A 21,448-nucleotide genomic window follows, 5' to 3' on the forward strand; every position below is an offset into this window, starting at 1 on the left:
GTGTCCAATACATTTCTGCCTTCTCTTCTGGAGCTATGTGAAGTCTACCTTTTCCAAAAAGTTTTCCTTGGTTAAAGAGTTCTGACCCTGTTTTGTTTTCAACAGTGTTTATGTGTTCGATTCTGTGATTTGAGTTTACTTCCAGGAATTGCTTCTATCTAATACTTGCCTCAACTAGATTAGGAATTCCTGGAGTGCATGAATCAAGTTACCTTTCTAAATGAATTCCCAAATAGCATCTACCATGAATTCTACATACAAATATTAAATGCTAAATATGATAAATACCTAGATCAATCACTAGCAAATTCTTTTTTTTGCCACTAACTCATTTTTCTCCTTCCCTCATTGAAACACCATACATTTTTCTTTATCTTCCTTCTTTATGTATATATATATATTTTTTTTCCTTTCACCTGTTTATAAACATTTATTATTTTCCATCATTTGTTTTACTTTTGAATTTTATTTATTTAGTTTTTATACATCAGCTTCTTATTAGCTATCTATTTCTTGATGTATATTTATATTCTTTATATCTTTATTGTTCAGAAGGAAGTATTTGAGGAACTCTGTCCTGTATCCTGCTTCTCCTTTTTTCCTGGTGTCTGTCCAAGTTTGAGGCCTGAGGCCACCCTGACAACTTCCCAGCAGCTTTCCTGCATGCAGGACACAGGGAAAGGAGAGACAGAAAACAGGATTGTCCTCGGCTTAGTATAGCAACAAGAATGACATTAGCTGTGAAAAGTAAAAGCTGTTCTGTCACCAAGAATAGGGGTTTCTGATGGAGAAGTCACATCACGAAGAAATAGCACTTTTTATTGAGGGCTACTGGTGGGTCACACAGAGTCCCCCAGAGTAAGTGTGTGTGTGTGTGTGTGTGTGTGTGTGTGTGTTTGTGTGTACTAGTGTGTGCTATAAATTGGCCTCAGAGTTTGGCTGTAGCACACTATTAATTCCAGGGAGCTTTCTATAAATCCCAGTGATAAAAGTTTTCCATCACATTCATGGAGGAATGGTTTAACATCACCAAGCTGCCTCCTGACAGGTGTAGGTAAGAAGGCTCGCACCACAAAAAATATACGGACTCCACTTTTTACTTCCTTGCTGCCTTCAGAAGATCGAAAAATAAAACAGAGTAACTGCTCTCACCTGGGGATGGATTCCTCCATTTCTCTTTGGGACAAAAGAAAAGAAAAGAAAAGAAAAGAAAAACCAAGATGAGGCAAAATTAGAAACATTTCGCCTAGTTTTCAGGGGTTCCCTCCCACTTTCCTCTCTTTTCTTGGTCCTTCAGTGCCCAGGGCCCTCATTCTGCCTCATGGTTGTCCTCTGAACCTCAATATTATCTTTCCTTAAAGAAAATTTCCTTCTCTCTCTCAGATGTTGAGAGACACACCTGGCATCCAAAAAACTTGACTAGGACAGTTGCTTGTTGATCCCTCAAATTGTAGAACTGAACTTTAAATTGGTTTGGGGAAAACTATTTGGTAGAAAGGGACCCTTATACACTAACTTGAAGACAAAACCACACTCTAATTTACTATTTTTCCTTATCTCCTCTGGAAGCTGAGGCACAGGGTTTCCTCGGGCTGCTCTGAATTTTCAGTGCAGGAGTTGGAAAAGTCTACAGCTGCAACCACTTAGAGAAGCTGCATCATTTCACGCATATTCAGTGCCTGCTTTGTCTTGATCCTGACAATGAATATTAAACCCTTTTGACTTCCTAGCTCTGGGCACCTCTCCATAGGAACAGCTCCATTTAGCTGTTGGGAGGCAATCATCCATGGGTCGCTTGTGTTTCTGCCCATCCTGAGAGGAGAGGCACTGATGGCCTTTGTCCCAGAGCCTCTTTCCAATAATGTACACAGCCTTGGAAGGTAGAGAAGGTGCCTCCCTCGAAAGCAGAAGGTAGAGTTGTCTTCTGACAAGTTTAGTTCAGAGAATGTCTCCGCTGCAGGGCAGCCGGTAGGCAGGTGAGTTTGCAGCCCATAATGAAAGGTTGGGTTTCCTAAGCTCAGGGCTCCTTGGCCGATCATTGCCCATGTGGGACTTGGAGGCACGGAGAACAGGTGCAAACATGCAGGTCATTCTAACTTCTTTTGCATGAGCAGTAAGGTGTTTTGTCTCTGACCCAGGAGCTTCCTGTCTTCTGCCAGATCTGTGAACTGGTGTTAGCAAAGTTGTTACCTTGCAAGTTGTTTAGAATCTCGGACACTTCACAGTTTTGATACAGTTTCCTTCAGACTTTTCCAAATGACAACTGGAAAAATCTCCCTTCCCCAATTCTAAGGAATATATAGTTCAAGTTCATTCCAGAATCATAATGTGATGGAACAACTAGATAGGCCACAGATGAAAGAATAAATTTGGATCCTTAACTCAAACCATACACAAAATTAACTCAAAATGGATCAAAGGTCTAAACGCAATGGTTAAATTCAAAAGCTCTTAGAAGAAACATAGGAGTAAATCTTTGTTACATTTGATTTGACAGTGGATTCTTGGATATGAGCCAAAAAACACAAGCAGCAAATGAAAATTAGATCAACTGGATTTCATCAATATTAAAAACATTTGTGCTTCAAAGGACACTATGAGGGAGTGAAAAGACAAGCCGCAGTTAGGAGAACGTATTTGCGAGTCATATATCTGATAAAGGACTTGTATCTAGAACGTATAAAGAGCACATACAACTCAGTAAGGAAAAGATGACCCAATTAAAAATCTGAATAGAGCTTTCAAAGGAGCTGAATAGACATTTCTTCAAAGAATATATATATTCCATATATATACATGAATAATTACACAGGTAAAGATACTCAATATCATTATCTTCAGAGAAATGCAAATCAAAACCATGGATGCCACTTCACACCCACTAGGATGGCTATAATAAAAAAGTTATATAGTTACATGTGTTGGTGAGGACGTGGAGAAATCAGTATCCTCACATGGCTGATGGAGTGTAAAATGGTGCAGCCTCTTTGGAAAATGCTTTGGCGGTTCCTCAAAAAGTTAAACAGAGCTACCGCATGACCCAGCAATTCCATTCCTAGCTATGGACTCAGAATAATTGGAAATAGGTATCAGATATTTGTACAACATATCAATGTTCATTCTAGCATTATTCACAATATCCAAAAGATGGAAACCCAAGCGCCCATCAACAGATGAGTGGATAAACAAAATGTGTTATATCCCCACAATGGAATATTATTCAGCCATAAAAAGAAGTGAAATGCTGATACATGCTACAACATGGATCAACCCTGAAAATCTACGTGAAAGAAACCAGCCACATAAAAACAAATAAGATGTCATTTACATGAACGTCAAAATAGGCAAATACATAAAGACAGAAAGTAGATTAGTGGTTTCTTAGGGCTGGGGATGTGGGAGACTTGGGGATATGATAGATGACGGGTACAAGGTTTCTTTGGAGGTGATCGAGTGTTGTAAACTTGATTGTGGTGATGGTTGCACAACTCTGTAAATATACTAAAAACCATTGAATTGGACAGCTTAAACAGGTGAATTTTATGGTATGTGAATAAAACTATTAACAAACAAACAAAGACAAATACAGAAATAACTCCAAGCACTCTTTGCTTCCGTAGAGCACAAGCCATGCTAGCTCGGTTCAGCCAGTGTCCACCCAGGGAGGTGACATGTCATTCTCCTCTGTGGTAGCAAACCCACCATCTATGAATGTTTCCACTAAAGCCCCCCTTAAATGGGGAAGGGAGGTAAACACACAGCGTTTCCACCACTTACCTGATAATTCTTTTCCTCCCTCCAGATCTGTTTCTTATATAGAAACGAGAAGGTAATGGTACCCACAGAAAGATGGAGCATAGATTGTATATAAATTTTGGCTCTTTTAAAGAAAATCCTACATATATGTCTACACTTTTTGTAAGATTATGTGTGAACTTGATACATGTTTTCTTCAGCTGCATTTCTAAGATAGGAGAAGTCACATTTAATATCCAATTACATAAATTCTTTGTAGGGCTGGTTTTCTCAGCCTATTTTTCATTAAAAGCAGGCCTGGTTCAGGAATATTCACATTATTCAACACTGTTTCCAATTACAGTTTTGTGTCATAATTGGCTGATATTATAGAATTCTATGCAATTCTATTTATCTGCAGAAGAACGTTTCCAGCTTAATTTGACCTTTCTGTAATTTCCTCCTTTACTCTGAAGTCTACATAATGTATCAACCCATGAGCTCAACTTGAATTCTGTCTTTTAATATCACTACAAAAACTGTGGTTGGCAAGAGGAATTCCCTTAACGATCTGACAACATATTTGTTGTAAAAGAAAAAAAGAGAGCATTTTCTGATTCCTCCATTTTATGAAATGATGGCATTAGTAACCTTGCTTAGATTTTCCTCATGTATGTTCTTGCCACAGAGAACAGGTAATTCATAATGTTGTCTATTATTCTGATGATGTAATTGTATCATCACAAACCCAGATCGACCACAAAATAAAATTGATCTTAGAGTCTAAAAATTGGCAAAGAAAAGTGTTTGAATATTAATTATTTGATAACTCCAAAACCTTCTTTCTCAAGCATTTTTCAAAATTCAACTGGTTAATATCATGTTATTTTTTCACAAGCTCCCCTTGGTAATAGGAACGAAGAAAACAGTGGTGAACAGAATAAATATTCTTGCCCTCATGGCTCATTCAACTCAGAAAAGAAGAAGAAATAAGAATAAGAGTATCACCACCAAAGCATCAACAGCATAAACTTCATAAATGCATTGATGCTGAAATATATAATAGGAAAACTTAAATTAGGTTTATAGAAGGGAGTGTGGAGGGAGATAACAGAAAAGACATTATTAGAGGATATTTAATCTGGAAGTTTTAAAATTAATTTATTATGGCGGTTTCATTTGAATTCTCTGTCAGTCAAAACACTATTTAATAACTTTGGCCATCTTGTTTGCTGGAGAATTTAGGAGAGTCTATAGCACATTTTTTTTTTTTTTCACACATTGTTGTGTTCTGCTACTATTTCCTGGGGAAGTTTCTGGCTTTGTCTTTAGACCTCCAGGCGCCTACCTTAATATGGAAGATTGTTTCCACTCTGCCATGCTGACAGTTGGGAAGCTATAAAGATCAGTTGAGCCCACAATTTCTCTTCCTATATGGGTCTAAATGTAATATAATTTAGACCTCAAAATAGCTAAATTGTATGGAGCACTTACTATGTTCCAAGAGCAAAGGCCTTAAATATTAGCTCAATTAATCGCCACAAGATGCAGATGAGATAGGCACCACTGTTATTTTCATTTTACAGATGAGGAAACTGAGGTACCAAGATGCTGAGTAACTTGCTAAAGGTCACTTAAATTGCAATGGGAATCACCACCTTGTGACTTCACTCTCCTAGCTTTTCCATGGCACTAAGTCACAGAAATTACAAGGCAGTTTGGCTCACCTGTAAACTGAATTTAATTCCCTTGCCTTTTCTCATAGCTCCTCAGTTTGCCTAGCCTATGGCTATTTTAACAAGAGAATTGTCTTGAATGACAAGCACGCAACATTAAAAATCAAGGGAAGAGGGAAATGGAGTGGAAAGAACAACTTATAGGGTTTCCTACTGCTTTTAAAAGCAAGTTATTGGATGTAGTTTAACATTTTAAAATCTCAGTCCTTTTAATACATAAAAGGCCTGAAATTAAATCAGAAGTTTTATTCTTAGCACCAAACATGGAACCATCATCAGCATTTGGGTTCACATTATTTGAAATACTATTTTATGTGGTAGTGAGTAAAAATGAAATATGATGATGAAATGGATCTACTAGAAATCTGTCCTAAAAACCACCAGAACTTTCCCTAAACACATTCTCTCAGTCGAGTTTTTATTAATTCAGAGAAACCACTGTTTGACTTCCAATTGTTGCTGGCAGGTGGATGACAAAGGATCATAATATAATACAGCTTTCTAACATGTATGTTGTTGTAATTATTATTTAATGCTTATTAGGTCACCAGATGGTTCAGCCTGCTAGGGATGACACATCTTTCATAGGTTTTATTTCCTCATAAGGAAAATCATGCAGAATTTGGTTACTTTCCTGTACTTGGTTCACTTTTTGGTATTTTTTTCTCACTTGGAATAAGCTTTCTGAAGTTTGACATGAAATGTCTGCTTTGAATTCTGAAATGATTCCGCTAGGTTTGTGTAGATCATCTGATGGACAAATTGCAGATCACATGGATTATTTGTGAATTGTGGGTTTTCCTTTAAAATCAGTTCATTAGAATTAGCAGAAAATTAACAAAAACATGAGGCAGGCACAGGGTATGGCAGCACTATTTGTAACAGCAAAATACAAGAAACAACCCAAATATCCACCATTACCGGAATGGTTGAATAAATGGTAAAATAAAATGCATTTCGATGTGTCATCCCAGGATGTGTTTTTAAATTAAAAAAAGGAAGGTTCAGAAGAGTGTTTATGATACAATCAATTTGTGTGTGTGTGTACACACATATTTGTGTATGCTTGTGTGTGTGCACACTTGCTTGTATTTTCAGAAAGCAACAGTGGAAGGTTAACCCCAAAGCACCTGAAAATACCCACCTACCTGGGAAGGAAGGGCACAGAAGGAGGCAGGCTTGGGAGCTAATGTTGTCTGAACATCCTTATTTTTTACTTTGGAAAGATGCTCCGTCTTACAAAATAATAAAACCAAAAAGAAACAAAGAATCTATCTCCCACCCCAAGAAAATCTAAAACTAACTAAAAGAAATGTTGGTTGGCTGGTTGGAAACAAATCTTAATAATCGTAGGGCAATAAAGTGCTCAACAGTGCAGACAGGTAGATAGATGAGCCAATTTATTTTCATTGAGAAGAGTTATCTGAGGAGAAAGTTAGCCTTTTCTCCATATGTCATTAAATTCTAAATCCATTACCGAGGTTTTGATATGTGCCATGAGCAAGATCTAATACTGCAAAATGTCTTCTTGTCCTCTGGGTATAGGAAGAAGCTAAACAACACATGGAAATTAGACCAAATGGTTGTGGGATGATCAAAGCGGAGCGGGAAGGGATCCCTGTTCCTGTTTGCCTCCCCTTTACTGACTTCTCGAGTTTCTTACCTGTCAGGGCTATAGAATCTATCGTGTCATCAGATTGCACGGGTTTGGAAGGAGGATGACCCCAGAGGGTTTCCCCGTTGCCTGATGGTACGAGCATTAGTTCGCGGCTGTCATGTACCAGTAGGTGGGGATCCTTGTGATCTGCTTCCAGATGGATTGATAACTACTCCTCGGCTTGCTGATCTTCTCGGGGTTTGGAGGGTGATTCCTGACTGCCCAAACTTTTCTTCTAGACTTTGCCTGCCTTATACAAACAACTATCAGCACGACTATTTTAAATGGGTTTGTCATTTTACATGTTACAGATTGTTCAAGTGAGTGGCAAAACAAAAAATGAAGCAGCGAAAATATTGACCTGAAGCAGAACAATGGACAATTATGATATGGTAAACTGTATAGATTATGTAGTTGTGAAAAGCTGGAAGCGTTGCCAGGAGAGTTCCTGGTAATTTAAAAGAGGTGAATTACTCTGAAGACAGTTGTGTCAGAAACAAACATGGTATATAAATTGAGCTGCCAGAAGGCTGCAACTTGGAGAATCAATCACCGTAGTATACAAACCTAGTTTTCTTTTACTTATTTCATCAAAGTGAAATGAAGTGTCAGAAACTTTCTTGGAAATTTTCTGAATGAACTTGACTAGAAATTGGGCTGTTCATTACGAAAGTACAGCTGCTGCCATATTTTAAGAATTTTTTACTTGATTTTCCCCCGAGATAAACAACAACTGTTTTCTGACACATTATCCTCTTTAATAATGAAAGAACTTTGATTCTAGTTATACTTAGAAAATGGCCACAAAAGGGAAAATGCCATACTGCCGCTCTTTTCCATAACCATGGAAAGTTTAAAAATTTTGTTTAAAAAGTCAAAAGTAAATTGCCAGGTTTTAATAAGTTTCTTTGGTCTAAACATGGGAATAAATCAAAAACGTTTGGAACCAAAAGGATCCTGATAGTATTTGTCATTTTAAAATGCTTCAAGGCATCCCAGCAAAAAGGTTTGAAATTTGAAAATCCCTGGAGCCTTCCAAAATGTTTACACATTCTGTTATCAGAATACAGAAATAAGAGTAGTAGACAGGCTCACTTACATTTCAAAGTAAACTTGATTTCTCAAACACCCAACACCCAACTCTGTTTTTCAACAGTGTAAAAATATAATCAAGGAAAAAATTAATACATTTTATGAAATATAATGAGCGTCTGATTACTGATGAACTTTATCAGTGATACTGTTTTTTACGTGCAACAGTTCAAGAAGTTTGTATATCATGTTATTACCTCTAGTATCGATTATCTTCCTTTGAATGTGGGCATTTGGAATGTTTATCATTTCCCATAAATCTCTTAATCCATTTCTAATCCCAGAGATTTATCCATAAGGACTAAATAGCAATTTGGTAAATATTCTACCTTTCTTATCATCTAAATGAAATGGACAAAGATAGCAGCCCTAGGCGTTCTAAGAGCACTTAATCCAGTGACAGAGGACTCTCTAATCCTTTTGTTAATTTTATATTATCACGAAACAGGAAGATCTAATATGTAACAGGTTTAAAACAAAAAACACGACCAAAACCAGCTAAACGAGACTAGATGTTGACAATAAGGACCAAGTGGGAGGTCTCTTACTGTGCACCGAGCTGCACAAACACGGTAGGTGAGAGGGCTGACTTATCAGTCCTAGAGGAAGATCCCCTCTCTCAGGCAGAGACTGAATTGCAACATGGAGCTCACAAAAGTCTAAGCATCAAACTGGAACATTCGATATGAAGAACAGAATGCAAAACCGGTTGTGCTATGCTTCCTGGGCATACCGGCCACAGATGACGGTCACATGCAGGCTCTGAAGCCAGCCTGCTGGTGCGTCTTGTCCTTTCCTGCTCTCTGACCTGGGGCACCTGAACTAGCCCGGCAGTTCCTTGTTTTTCCTCATCTGTAAATTGGGCACAACATTAGCACCTCCTTCCCAGGTTTATGTGAGGATTTAGTGATTTAAACCATGGGTGCAACTGAAAGCAATGCCTGGGACATAGTAAACCTTCAAAACGATAGTATCTACTACTCCTCTTTCAGGAGAGGGGACAGAAATGTTGCATAGCACCATAAATTATAAAAAATAATATAGGTTCATGTCAAAGAGGACCCTTATTACCGTTTCATAAAGGATGAGGCGAGATCGTCCCCTGCAAGAACTGTACGTAAAGAAACCGCTGTACTGGTGAAGACGGAAAATTACCATTGCTATTTCATGGCCTCACGAAGCTATCACAAAGGACTTAGATTTTAGGCGGGTGCTCTGGTTAGGAGTGTTCATCTAAGACAAGGTCACCCAAAGGTGGTTTATGTGTAGGAGCTCTCGGTGCTCCTTCCACGTCCTGGGCACCCGCCTTCCCCTGTGGACTGAGCCTAGAGTCTCCCGGAAACCTCTGCCCAGGGGCTCTTTCTGGCATGCCTCAGGAGTGATGCCCCTGGAGCAGCCTCCAGGAGATGATGTTTAGCAATCGGGGGATAAATAACCCAGCTCCCTTCCCTCTGCGGTAGAAGCAGGAACGTGATTTCCACAGCATCTGCCGGGAGCCCTGAACAGTAATCTGCTCCTTGAAATACCCTTTGCTCACGTCATCCCCTTTCCTTCCTGAGACCACCTCCCAAAAGTCGCCCTGGAATCCTTAACTCAGCATCTGCTTCTAGCAGAACCTCTAACTCCCCTCTACTAAAGAGCTCTAAGATTACACACAACAAGTTTTTTTAAGTGACTTGAAGAACGTTCTCTCAGGGTCAGGAAGAGAGATTATATGTCATTCAAAAGCTATCTTACGCTATGTCATTCTCTTTCCAAATATATGACAATATGTTTTTACAAACATTCTAATGAGAATTTCTCTCTCCTATGAGATGTGACCCCCCAGGAGAAAGGAAAAGGATGTATGGCTGGAATCCTGAGCCTTGAATTCTCTATGAGCTTCCCCCTGTTGTTCGGGGGCACAAAGAAGATATGGAGAAGAGACATTCCAAAAAATTATACTTGTAATTGTTTTAAGTCTTTGGCCTCAGATCCTGAGTGTTTGGGCACTGGGCTCCTGCGAGTGTGTGGTACTGGCTTCTGGAAGGAGGAAACCCTGGCCTTTCTACTCTCATCTTTGTCTCAAGGAGGCAAGGCAAGGTTTTGAATTGTTCAGATTCCAGGGTGCTCATGGCAGCCACGTTTGCTGGGGTGGTGACTTACAGGTGGAGGAAACATGGTCTCTGTGTTTGTTTCCCATTGGGGCAGGTGGGGCTTCGCATTTCACTGTTATGGTGAGTTCTGAGACGCTTGTTAGAGCTTTGGGAGAAGAAGGACAGGCATCACAGCCTCCTTGTCTCAAGGATATTTAGACCTAACTAGCATAAGAGAAAATAAAATGCTTCCACTGGATTCAGCCTGACTCACTGGGGTTCTGCTTTGGCACAAAATCCTAGCTTATACAAAGTACTATATTTCCTACGTTGCCACACTTGTGCATACAGGGCCTTTTGAGGAGGAAGCTTGGCTAACCAAGGCAGACAACAGGAGATCTGACGATTCTTGGAGCACTGTCTTTTTCTTTTAAGATTAAAAAAATATATATATTTATTTTATTTATTTATTTCTGTCTGCGTTGGGTCTTTGTTGCTGCACATAGGCTTTCTCTAGTTGTGGTGCGCGGGCTTCTCATTGCGGTTGCTTCTCTTGTTGCGGAGCACAGGCTCTAGGTGCACGGGCTTCAGTAGTTGTGGCCCACGGGCTCAGTAGTTGTGGCTCACGGGCTCTAGAGCACAGGCTCAGTAGCTGTGGCGCACAGGCTTAGTTGCCCCACAGCACGTGCGATCTTCCTGGACCAGGGCTCGAACCCATGTCCCCTGCATCAGCAGGCGGATTCTCAACCACTGCGCCACCAGGGAAGCTCCTGGAGCCCTGTCTTAAAGTGACTCTTGTATAAGATCACCCTCTCATTTGCCAGAAACATAAGAGCCAAGGTGACTTCATTTGTATAGACTACACAGAGTAAGGGAGTCTAGGCTAAAAATAGGCTTCATTTACTCCTTTTTTATCCACATCCAAACCTTGGCCACTAAGGGACCGCTCAGATCACAAGAGGCAAAGGAAAATAAACCTCACAAAAATTACACCAAGGGAAAGAGATATTTTATACTCTAAAATCCAGAGCATAGCAGGTATCAGCTAGGATGGTCCATCCCCAGGCATTTTTGGGTGGTACAGGGAAGATTTCTCAAAGAGCAGGCCTTGTCATTCATCCCACACTTATTTATTGAGTACCTACTGAACACTAGGAATATCACAGTGAAAAAATTATAAAGTGCCTGCTTTAATAGAACTTACCACACGGTTGTAGCAAAATAAAGAATCCAGAGAGAAATTCCTACTCCAGTGTGCTGCTTCAAATAGAAAAGATTATTTATAAGCAGAATCCACAATTATGAACGTACATTAAAGGATTTAACTCATTCATGTGGCAAAACAACATGAGGAAAGTCTGCTAGAGGCTTCTGCTTAACTTCTTCTTATTCATCACACAGAGACAAGGAAAGTCACTCTTTTCCCCATAGAACCTGCACTGATACTTCCCAGAGCCTTGATGTGAAATAGCTTTAGGAGGAATCCAGCACTCTGCAAAGCAGAGAGAAGAAACAAATAATCCGAGCCCTGGCACACATTTCTGCTTTGGGAGATTAAATGATTCTGAAGCCTGTACTCTTTATGGATTTCCTTTTATGTGAGATTCTAGACTAGTTGCACTAGCATTGGAGGGGTTTCTTTTTTTTTCCGAATACAAATATTTTCATGGACTTAGAAATTGATATTAGGAAGAGTGGCAGTCAGAAACCCCAGGGAACTGGAAGTCACCTGAAATGGGTTATTTGGTCATCTGAGGTTGAAGGCAGTGTGGCATCTAGATGGTATTAAGGAATGGAAATGTGTTTGTTCATGGCATGCAGTGGTAAACAGCTAAACCAGATACCATCTGCGGTGTCCGTCAAAGGCAAGGATGTGAGGGGCTGGCTTGCCGCTGCTGAGAAATAGCATTGATGCTATGGGTTGGATAGCTGATTCTATGGACAATGAAAAGATTGAAGATTAAAGAAAGACAATGATTAGCCAGTTTTTAAAATTCTTGACTCCAAGGATAGATGAAATCTCAGGGGCTTCCTAGGATTGCTAAATGAATCTCTCATCTTTTCATGAGCAGAACTGAAATAGCTGAAGAGCAAATGTGTTGTATATATCTTCAGGTTGTGGATTTCCACACCAGTTGACTTTACAACCTTAGCAGAATCTTGTGAGACAGTTAGGGCCATGGCTGGTAATAATGGAACTCCTGGCATTGGAATTGGATAATCTAGTATGACTTAGAGGGGTAAAGGAACCAGGATCTAACTTCCTGCCTTGTTTAAAGACTCAGAATCTCATTGCTTGAGAATCTCATATTCTGGGGGATATGTTTGTGCTTGCTTGAGCAAGGAGAGAAAACCTAATTTTCGTTTGGGCTGAATTTCTTTATATAAGTGCCAGAATTCTGGATTCAGTGGAACTTCAACAGCTGGAAATAATGCTAACTGTTTCACTGAGTGACTAAAATAAGGTCTCGGGTGGCTCTTGCTAACTCAACCTGAGAGGGCAGAAAAATTTTGGGATAACATGAGTAAAGAAATCCAAAGATATTGGGACGTAAAATAGGTTGGGGTAAATTGAACAGGTGTGGCTGGCTTCTCTCCTCCTCACTTTGAGCCAGGGAGGGCCCTGAAGACAGAGCGTTCATCAGTGCCTTCTGAGAACAATGCCGGCAGGTCAGACATCTTTCCTGGCAGTCTGTAGGCTATAGAGCTGCTGGAGAAAGATGCTGAAATGGAAATGACTCCCTGATTTCAATGGATAAGGGAAGTTCCTGGGGTGACAGAGTCACAGGGTCATGCTTAATCACCAAGAGCAAGAGACATGTGGTTACTATCATAGGCATCTGGCACTGCATGGTAATCAGAGTGGTTCGGTCTGGTCTGCAAGATCAGTGATGGTGGCTAGATAACTTGGGGTTCCTAGGATGAAAACTGATGGCGAGCCCATTCGAGTCCTACTTGATTTGTACATCTGAGCAAGGACAGTTCAGGTGAACAAAGGTCTGTCTTGGACACAGGGATAACGGCAACCCTTCGCCTGATTCACAATCTCAGAGCCCTTTGACTGAAGGAGACGTCAGGAATACATAAGAAAATCTGTGCAATAGCAGCCCAGTAATATTCTTTGAGTCTCCCTATTAGCATTCCTCAAAGGACTCTACCATAAAATAAGAATAACCATAAAAACAAACAAATGAATATAACAAAACAGAAACAGACTCATAGAGAAAACAAACTAGTGGTTACCAGTGGGGAGATGGCTTGGGGAAGGAGCAAGATAGGGAAAGGGTGTGAAGAGGTACAAACCACTAGGTACAAAATAAATAAGTTACAAGGATGTAATGTGCAGCACAAGAAATATATCCAACATTTTATAATAACTTTAAATGGAGTATAATCTATAAAAACATCAAATTTTATTGTGTACACCTGAAACTAACATTGTAAATCAACTATGTTTCAAATTTTTTTTTTTAAAAGAATAACCATAAGAAGGGAAAGGGAGATACCCAGTTCTTCACGATCAAATGTAGCTATTAGCCGATCTACCTCTGATTCTCTGCAGGCAAAGCCTCCTGCAGATCTCCCTGAAAACTGCTCTAGCAACATGTTTACAGCAACCCAGGCTGGTAGAGTGATGGCGGAGTGGACTCAGGCTACAGGTTCTAGACCCCAGACCCCTGATCACACCAGGGGAGAAACTTGGACACCAAGGATCTGCCTTGTTTTACTATCGTAACTATAAGGCTTGAACACCAGCCTCTGATCATGCCAGGGGAGAGGCTGATACTTCTCTAATCCTAGAGCTTAAAAGTCCTAAAGCCCCAAATTTGGGGTACCTCTCTCAACATCAGTCAGATGTTGGGACCCATAACATCCATCTGTGCTGTTCCAGAATTCTAAGGGCCACAGAAGATCACACACTCACTATTGCTTTTATCTCTGTAAGTTTCTCCAATGAATGCTGTCTCAGAAGACCTAGTAGGTAGAGCATTAGATCCTTCACACTTATTCATTTGACAGTGGTACCATCCAACAATTGCTCTTACCTGATTCCTGAGGCCAGTGACTATGAGTACAGTCTAGCGAGAGCAGAGCCCATTAGGGTCAGGAGATAATAGAATTCTGACCAGAGGACACAACCATGGTTATTTTCCCAATTACCAAATGCAAAATGAAGATACAGTGGGTCCTCATTATCCACAGAGGCTTATTTGAGAATCTGCCGACTCAGTAAAATTTATGTGTAGCCTCAGCATCACTACTGGCAGAGCTTGTGCCAGCATTCACGGACATTAAGAACAGGAGGCATCGTTAGTTACACAGTTATACATATTCCCTACTGAGGTCCATCAAGGAGAGGCTCTATTTTCTTGTTTCAGTTCTCATATAGAGATGCCCGGAGGATGGAGACAGCAGCGGGCAGAGCTCTGCGAGAAGCTCCGGTTCTGGCGCTGGCTGAATGGGGTTTGAAACCCAACTCTGCAGCCTGCTGGTGAACAGCCTCAGGCAAGTCACGTAACACTTTTGAAGATTGTTTTCACTTTTGTAAGATCAAGAACAGAGCACTGACCAGGATAAACTGTTTTTAGGATTTAAAACACACACACACACAACTTTAAATATATATTTTTCCCCTAGGAGCAATGGCTCACTATTCACCAATCCAGTGTTGGGGCAACTTTATAGTACATAACTGCCATGAATAACAAAGAACAGAAATCAACTGTAGATATTTCCATCAACAGATGGAAACCACATTGGCTCCCTGAACTGTGATAACTCCTGTTATAAAGTTGGATGATAATACCATGTATTTCTTAGGATTGTTAGGAAGTTAGATGAATTAATAGATGTAAATAAAGTTCCCAAAATAGTGTCTGGACGGTAGTAAAAGCGATACAAGATTTCGTTATTATTACTGTCATTGTTAGGAATGGGTAAATGGAAGCTTCTGGAGTTTTTCCTGCCCACAATTGGAATATGTCAAAGGCAATACCACAGCCCTGTTGGAATTACAAAAATCTGCTATGTCATTAAAGGCTTGAAAGATGTAGGAGTGAAGATTACATCACTTCCATAGTTAGCTGTCCAGTTTGGTTAGTGAAAAAGACGGATTGATTACAGAGAATGACAATAGATTATCCAACATTTAATCAAGTGGGGATTCGATCTTGCAAATTTGTACAGGATGTGGTCTCTTCACTGGAACAGATCAATATAGCCCTTCCTAACCACCCACTGATTTGACAAATGCTTTCTTCTCTATCTCCAAAAGCAGTAAATAGCAGAAATTCGTTTTCATGTGACAGAGACAGCCATACATCTTCACTGTCTTGCCACAGGTTTATATCAACTTTCTAGTTCTGTGTCCCAAGTCATTCTGCAGGGACGAGTAGTTACCTCATCAGTGCTCTGGACATCACCCTACTGACATCATGCAGATAGAAAACAGAGCAGGGTCCCTATTACTTTGGTAAGATGATGCACACGAGTGCCACAGCCTGGAAGATAAATGCCACAGAAGTACAGAGACCTTCCACTTCCATAAGATTTAGGAGTGTCCTATGGTCTAAAGTATCTGCTCTTCTAAAATGGAAAAAAAAAAAAGTGCCATTCTTTGGTTTAAAAAAATATATGTTATAAATTAAATATCTGTGAGTTGCACTGACCCATATGCAGTGGCCCTAAACAATAGCCCGTTTGACTCAGAGAACAAGAATGCTCTCTCACTGGTGCAATATTTGGTCTTTATGGCTCAGTGGATCCTACGGATGCTGAATAGACCCTGTGGTGAGAGAAACAGCCGGGGCTCTGATGATTTGGGAGAAAAACCACGGCTTCTCTATTATAAGTAAACAGATCTTGACTTGCCACTGAGCCCTGGCAGGCCGTGAAGCCCTGACTGCAAGATCTCGTGTGACTGTTAGACCTTGGCTGTTCAATATCAGCTGAATGCTGTCTGACTTACTGTATCATAAATTTTGGTATTCGTGGTGGTTGAGTTTTACGCTTAGTAAATATGTGAACTTGGGCAAGTTTCCTTTTTGTGCTTTGGTTTCACATTAACCAGAGGTTAATGATAGTAAAATACCTGGCAATATTTTGATGGGATTAAATGCATGAACACATGCAGACCACTTACAAGTGTCTGGCACATAGTAAGGGCTTCTTAAGCGTTAACCATTATGGTTACTGCCCTCCTTTGAGGACATGGACCTGTAACCTGATAGATCCCAGAGGTGTAAGGTTGGGTCATTTGGTGCTCGTTACTCCTGCACCTAAACCAACGTACTCTTCCTACTGGGGACCAAAGCATCATATAGGGGTTTCTAATTCGGTATGTAGCATGTATCCTGGGAGATGGGATCCCATCCTCAGAGCATTGCTCCTGAGCTGGTGCTTCATTGTGCCTTCAGATGTTAATTGCAGAATGCTCATTCCCCCAGGTATGGGCCAGAGCAGTCATCTTAGGTCTGGAATGTGCTGTTTCTATACCTCTCCACGGGTGAAACCGCACTGGCTGTTCTCTGACCTTGATGGTCATTATGATCACTGTGAACCCTGCCCACCCCCCCAGATTCCGGTGTTTAAAAGCCAGTAACTAGCTTCTTTGCTTCAGGCCCAGCATCTCTGTTGCTATCAGTGAGGAAGGTTCTAGGACAGCTTCTCTTACCCTCAGTCCTGGTCTGCACACGACAGTCACCGCTGGCTCCTAGTGAAGCTGATGTCCTCTTAACCGGTTAATTTGTGAGCCTCTTGAGTGCCCAGTATCCCCTGAGCCTTCCTGTGGAAGGAAAAAAAAAACCTGAATGATTTCCTGGCCTCACAAAAATATTACCACTCTAGCAGGCCCACTTCTCTGCGCCTTTTAATCAGTTCTCTACAATCTGCCATAGCAATTCGGGAATTTCAGTTCTGTTCAACATGGATCACTGCTTTCTCCAGGCTGCTAGGAGCCATCTCTGCATCCTCCCCTGCGGTTCTTGGCAGGGGGTTAAGTCCCATATCACAAGAGAACGCTCCAGGTCAATAACCTCTCCCTGGTCCTATCTTATTTGCCAGTCCCCTTGATCAGAAAACCTCCCACTGCGATCCCACAAGGACTCCCTGTCTCCTGCCATCCTACATGGCTGTTGGTCATGCTGACTAATTCCTGCGGTTCCTCTGTGGCCTTGGCCCTTTATTCCTCTAGCAGGTCTGATAAGTCCCCGTCCGGGTGATGTTGTGACTTAACCACGCCTATAGGCCTGGCAGCCACAGGAGGGGTACGAGCACATCCTGAGAGAACCCCTGTGGGCTTGCGGTGGAGAGCGCCGTGCTGTCCCCCTCCGTGGGTGCAGGGCCCGTTCTTCACGGGAGGGGTTCACCTGTGCAGGCTCAGAGCGTTCAAAAGAGTCTGGGTGCCCGAGCAGGGAGCTGAGCGTATGTGGAAACTCTCTGTACTTTCTACTCAATTTTGCTGTGAACCTAAAAGTGCTCTGACAAATAAGGTGTAGGAATAATAATAACAAAAAAAATGTGGGGAATCAAAATCTCAAGAGGCATCTACCCAGATACCCTGATCTCAGGGCCCTGAGCTTGGTGTAACAGGCCTGCTTCAGCTAAACCTTCAATTGTCTTTGAAGATCAGTGACTATGGTCTAAATCCTTAGTTTTGTCTTAAGCTTTTTTCTCCTCTCCCGAGAGAGGAAACTGGCCTCTTTTAGGCTACCAAGGAGGCCCTCTGGTCTTCACATTTGATTTTCAATTATTTGTTCAATACTATTAGCTTTTCATTAGGAAGGACAGCGCCATGACTTAATGACAACCACTAAATCCACTGTCCTGTGCACTGCTTCCATCAGTCATGACATTTCCTTCGCAAGAAGAGGCTCCCAAGTCGCCACCAGCAGCTTTCCAGCAGCTGGGCTTCCTCCCGGGTCACGGAGCGCTCGGGCTGGTGTCCTCAGTCCCAAATGGTGGCCAGCGAGCCAGTCCTGACACCACGTCTTTGCTGCTGGCTTTCTTGAGCTACTCTGGGAGTCAGCTGCGTTCTCTGGGAAGCAGACACTGGTGTGGAGACAGGACTGCAGAGGATTTTTGTGAAGGAGAAAAGGAGGAAGCGGGATTGCACAAGAGGAGCGGTCAGGCCACGATGCAGAAGAGGCAGATCGGACACAATGTCTGCCGGGCCGCGGGGCGCTCCAGAGCGAGGTCTGCGCGCTAGAGGCTCCAAGCTGGGCGGAAGTGGACAGGCCTCTGTGCCCCGGCCTTGCTGGGCACCCACCGTCCACGAGCCTTCTGGAAAGAGTGTGACCTTGGCTCAAAGGCAGTCGGCTGACCACACTCCCCAAACTGAATTCTGTATGGAGAAAGGACGTGAGCGACTCAGCTCTACTTCATTCACACTCTTACCACCAATTCAGGTACAGTGGTCCCTCCGTATCCGCAGTGTTCGCTTCCCGGGGTTTCCGCGGTGGGAAGTTTTAAATCGCGCGCCATCCTGAGTACCGGGATGAAGTCTCGCGAGGTCAGCTGCCGGGGCCACGCGAGAACCACGCCTTTGTCCAGCGAACCCCGCCCCTAGTCACTCATTGGCCCCTGGGTTATCAGAGCCACGATCTCAGTATCGCGGTACTTGCGTTCCAGTGACCTTTATCTTCCCGAGCAATGACCCCCAAATGAGAGTGATGCTGGCAATTCGGAGATGCCTGAGAGAAGCCTGACGGTCCTTCCTTTAAGTAAAAAGGTGAAAGTTCTCCACTTAGTAAGGAAGGAGAGAAATCCTATGCTGAGGTTGCTGAGACCTACGATAAGAACGAACCCTCCGTCCGTGAAATTGTGAAGAAGGTAAGAGAAACTCGTGCTAGTTTTGCTGTCGAGCCTCAGACTTCAAATGCGTGTGTGTGGTGAGTGCATACTTCAGAGGGAAAAGGCGTTCAGTTCACACAATAAGATATTTTGAGAGAGAGACCACATGCACAAAATTTTATTACGGTATATTATTATAATTGTTCAATTATACTATTATTGTTGTTAACCTCTTACTATGCCTAACATAAAGTAAACTTTATCATAGGTATGTGTGTATAGGAAGAGACACATATAGTGTTTGGTACTCCTGCCGTTTTAGGCATCTGCTGGGGGGTCTTGGACCGTGTCCCCCACGGGTAAGGGGGAACTACTGTAGTTAAATACAGTGATGAGGTTAATTTGCAGTTTTCATAATGGAACCAGGACATTTCCTCCTCAGCAGGAGAGTTTCCCAAGACGAGTGTCTTTAAAATAATAGTTCATTTTAGCATCAGTGTCTTCCTGAGGGACAGAGAACAACGTGAGTACACATTACAATAAAACTTCAAAATTTTTTTCATTTAATGACATTTCTTTATTAAATAACTGAGATCAAATTAGAGATCTAATCTGGAAGGTATTCAGAGTAACGATGAAAATTATTATGCTGCTTTTCACATGTACTTTTAAAAGTACTTACATAAACATTCTCTCATTTGGTCCAGACAATAACCCTATCTATCAGGTGGGCAGAGCAGCATCAGAAATTGTCTTGGTCAAATTTTATTGTTATTCCATAACTTCTAAGAGATTTTCATGACACCAGAAAATTTTAAAAAAAGATTACGAGATGACAATATGTGCCCCTAGGTGCTCTAGAAGTGATCCAAGGACCACTAATTTAAAAATTGAAATACCAGCATATTCTTAATAACCTTGCTCTTATTCACTTCAGTTTTTGTCATGACTTTAAGTTCATATGAATCTGATGAATTTAAAAGGTAAGTTATGTTATTTGTTTGCATTTGAATTTTAACGTTACTACCTGAAATACAAAACATTAGGAAATTTGATAAGGCATAACATCCACTAATTATAACACAAATTTAAAATTTCTGTGATCTACCCATCTTTATTTATGTGCATTTTTACATTACTATAAATATTTATATATATAATTTTCTACTTTGCCTTTTTTCAAACTTAACCTCATTCCAAAGAATTCTCAAGATCCATAATTCTATGTCATCATTACTATAATTTTAAATGACTACCTAATATTATATCTAGTGTTTTAAAATGTTTTAAACATGGTTTGAATGGGTATTTTAAAAAGAAATCTCATGGGAGATAGACATTTGGGGATATATAAAGTAAAAAAGACATTTTAAAATAATATAAATACCTTTTGATTTTTTTAGAAACTGGACCAAAACATGTTAAAAATAATTTATAACATTGTTCTTCCCTGTGAGACTTCTCATTGACCTTTCAGCCTGAATACAAAAATAGAAGACTTTATCATAGCTTTAGCCTGTAGGCCTATTTTTAAATATACAACGTCATGAACTAAACTTAATAAAAATCCAACACAAAGAGATGAAAGTGGGAACCTTCTTTGCAGAAATTCCTTTGAGGCTATATCCTGCCTTAATTCTACAAGAAGAATTCCCACAGAAATCAATAGGAGATTAAAATAAATATCAATGGCAGGATACAGTCCAAATTATGAACGAAAAACTTTAAACTTGACAGGTTAATTGTTTTTCAGAAAGAGTGGAATTTGGGAGCAGTATTTTCATGAGGGAAAACCAACATTTCGGCTGTAGATAAATTAGTACACAGCATTTTGTACAGTAGGGACTTATCTATGGGAGCTGTGTCTACCCATTGTGTTATGACATTGGTTTCTGCCATTTTGAAGGGAAGTTTCCTCACCTGCATCCAGATTTTGCATTAGTTGGTCAAGTTTCTAATATGCTTTTATTTTAAGTAGGATAAACAGTATACAAGGTGAAAGAAATTTATTTCAAACTCTCCTTGCTTAGTCACATTATTCAAAAATTGTTAAGAAATAAATTCTAATAATATTACACCTGAAAAATTCAAAGGTAGAATTGGGTAACCAGTAACCTGATACCCTTTGGCTTCAAAATGTTACAACTAGGGCTTCCCTGGTGGCGCAGTGGTTGAGAATCTGCCTGCTAATGCAGGAGACACGGGTTCGAGCCCTGGTCTGGGAAGATCCCACATGCCACGGAGCAGCTGGGCCCGTGAGCCACAGCTGCTGAGCCTGCGCGTCTGGAGCCTGTGCCCCGCAACGGGAGGGGCCGCGATAGTGAAAGGCCCGCGCACCGCGATGAAGAGCGGTCCCCGCACCG

At 41.1% G+C, this 21,448-nt stretch overlaps 1 long non-coding RNA gene across 1 annotated transcript in view; it reads right to left on the bottom strand.

Annotated features, from left to right (window-relative positions):
- Positions 1-21,448, bottom strand: part of LOC130706078 (uncharacterized) — a 96,333-nt gene that overhangs the window by 69,201 nt on the left and 5,684 nt on the right. The window contains exon 2 of the long non-coding RNA XR_009006474.1: positions 16,969-17,079. This is a non-coding gene — a long non-coding RNA (uncharacterized LOC130706078). The remainder of the gene's footprint in view (positions 1-16,968; positions 17,080-21,448) is intronic.

This window comes from Balaenoptera acutorostrata, chromosome 21 (genome assembly GCF_949987535.1).
Source record: "Balaenoptera acutorostrata chromosome 21, mBalAcu1.1, whole genome shotgun sequence".
NCBI lineage: Eukaryota > Metazoa > Chordata > Mammalia > Artiodactyla > Balaenopteridae > Balaenoptera > Balaenoptera acutorostrata.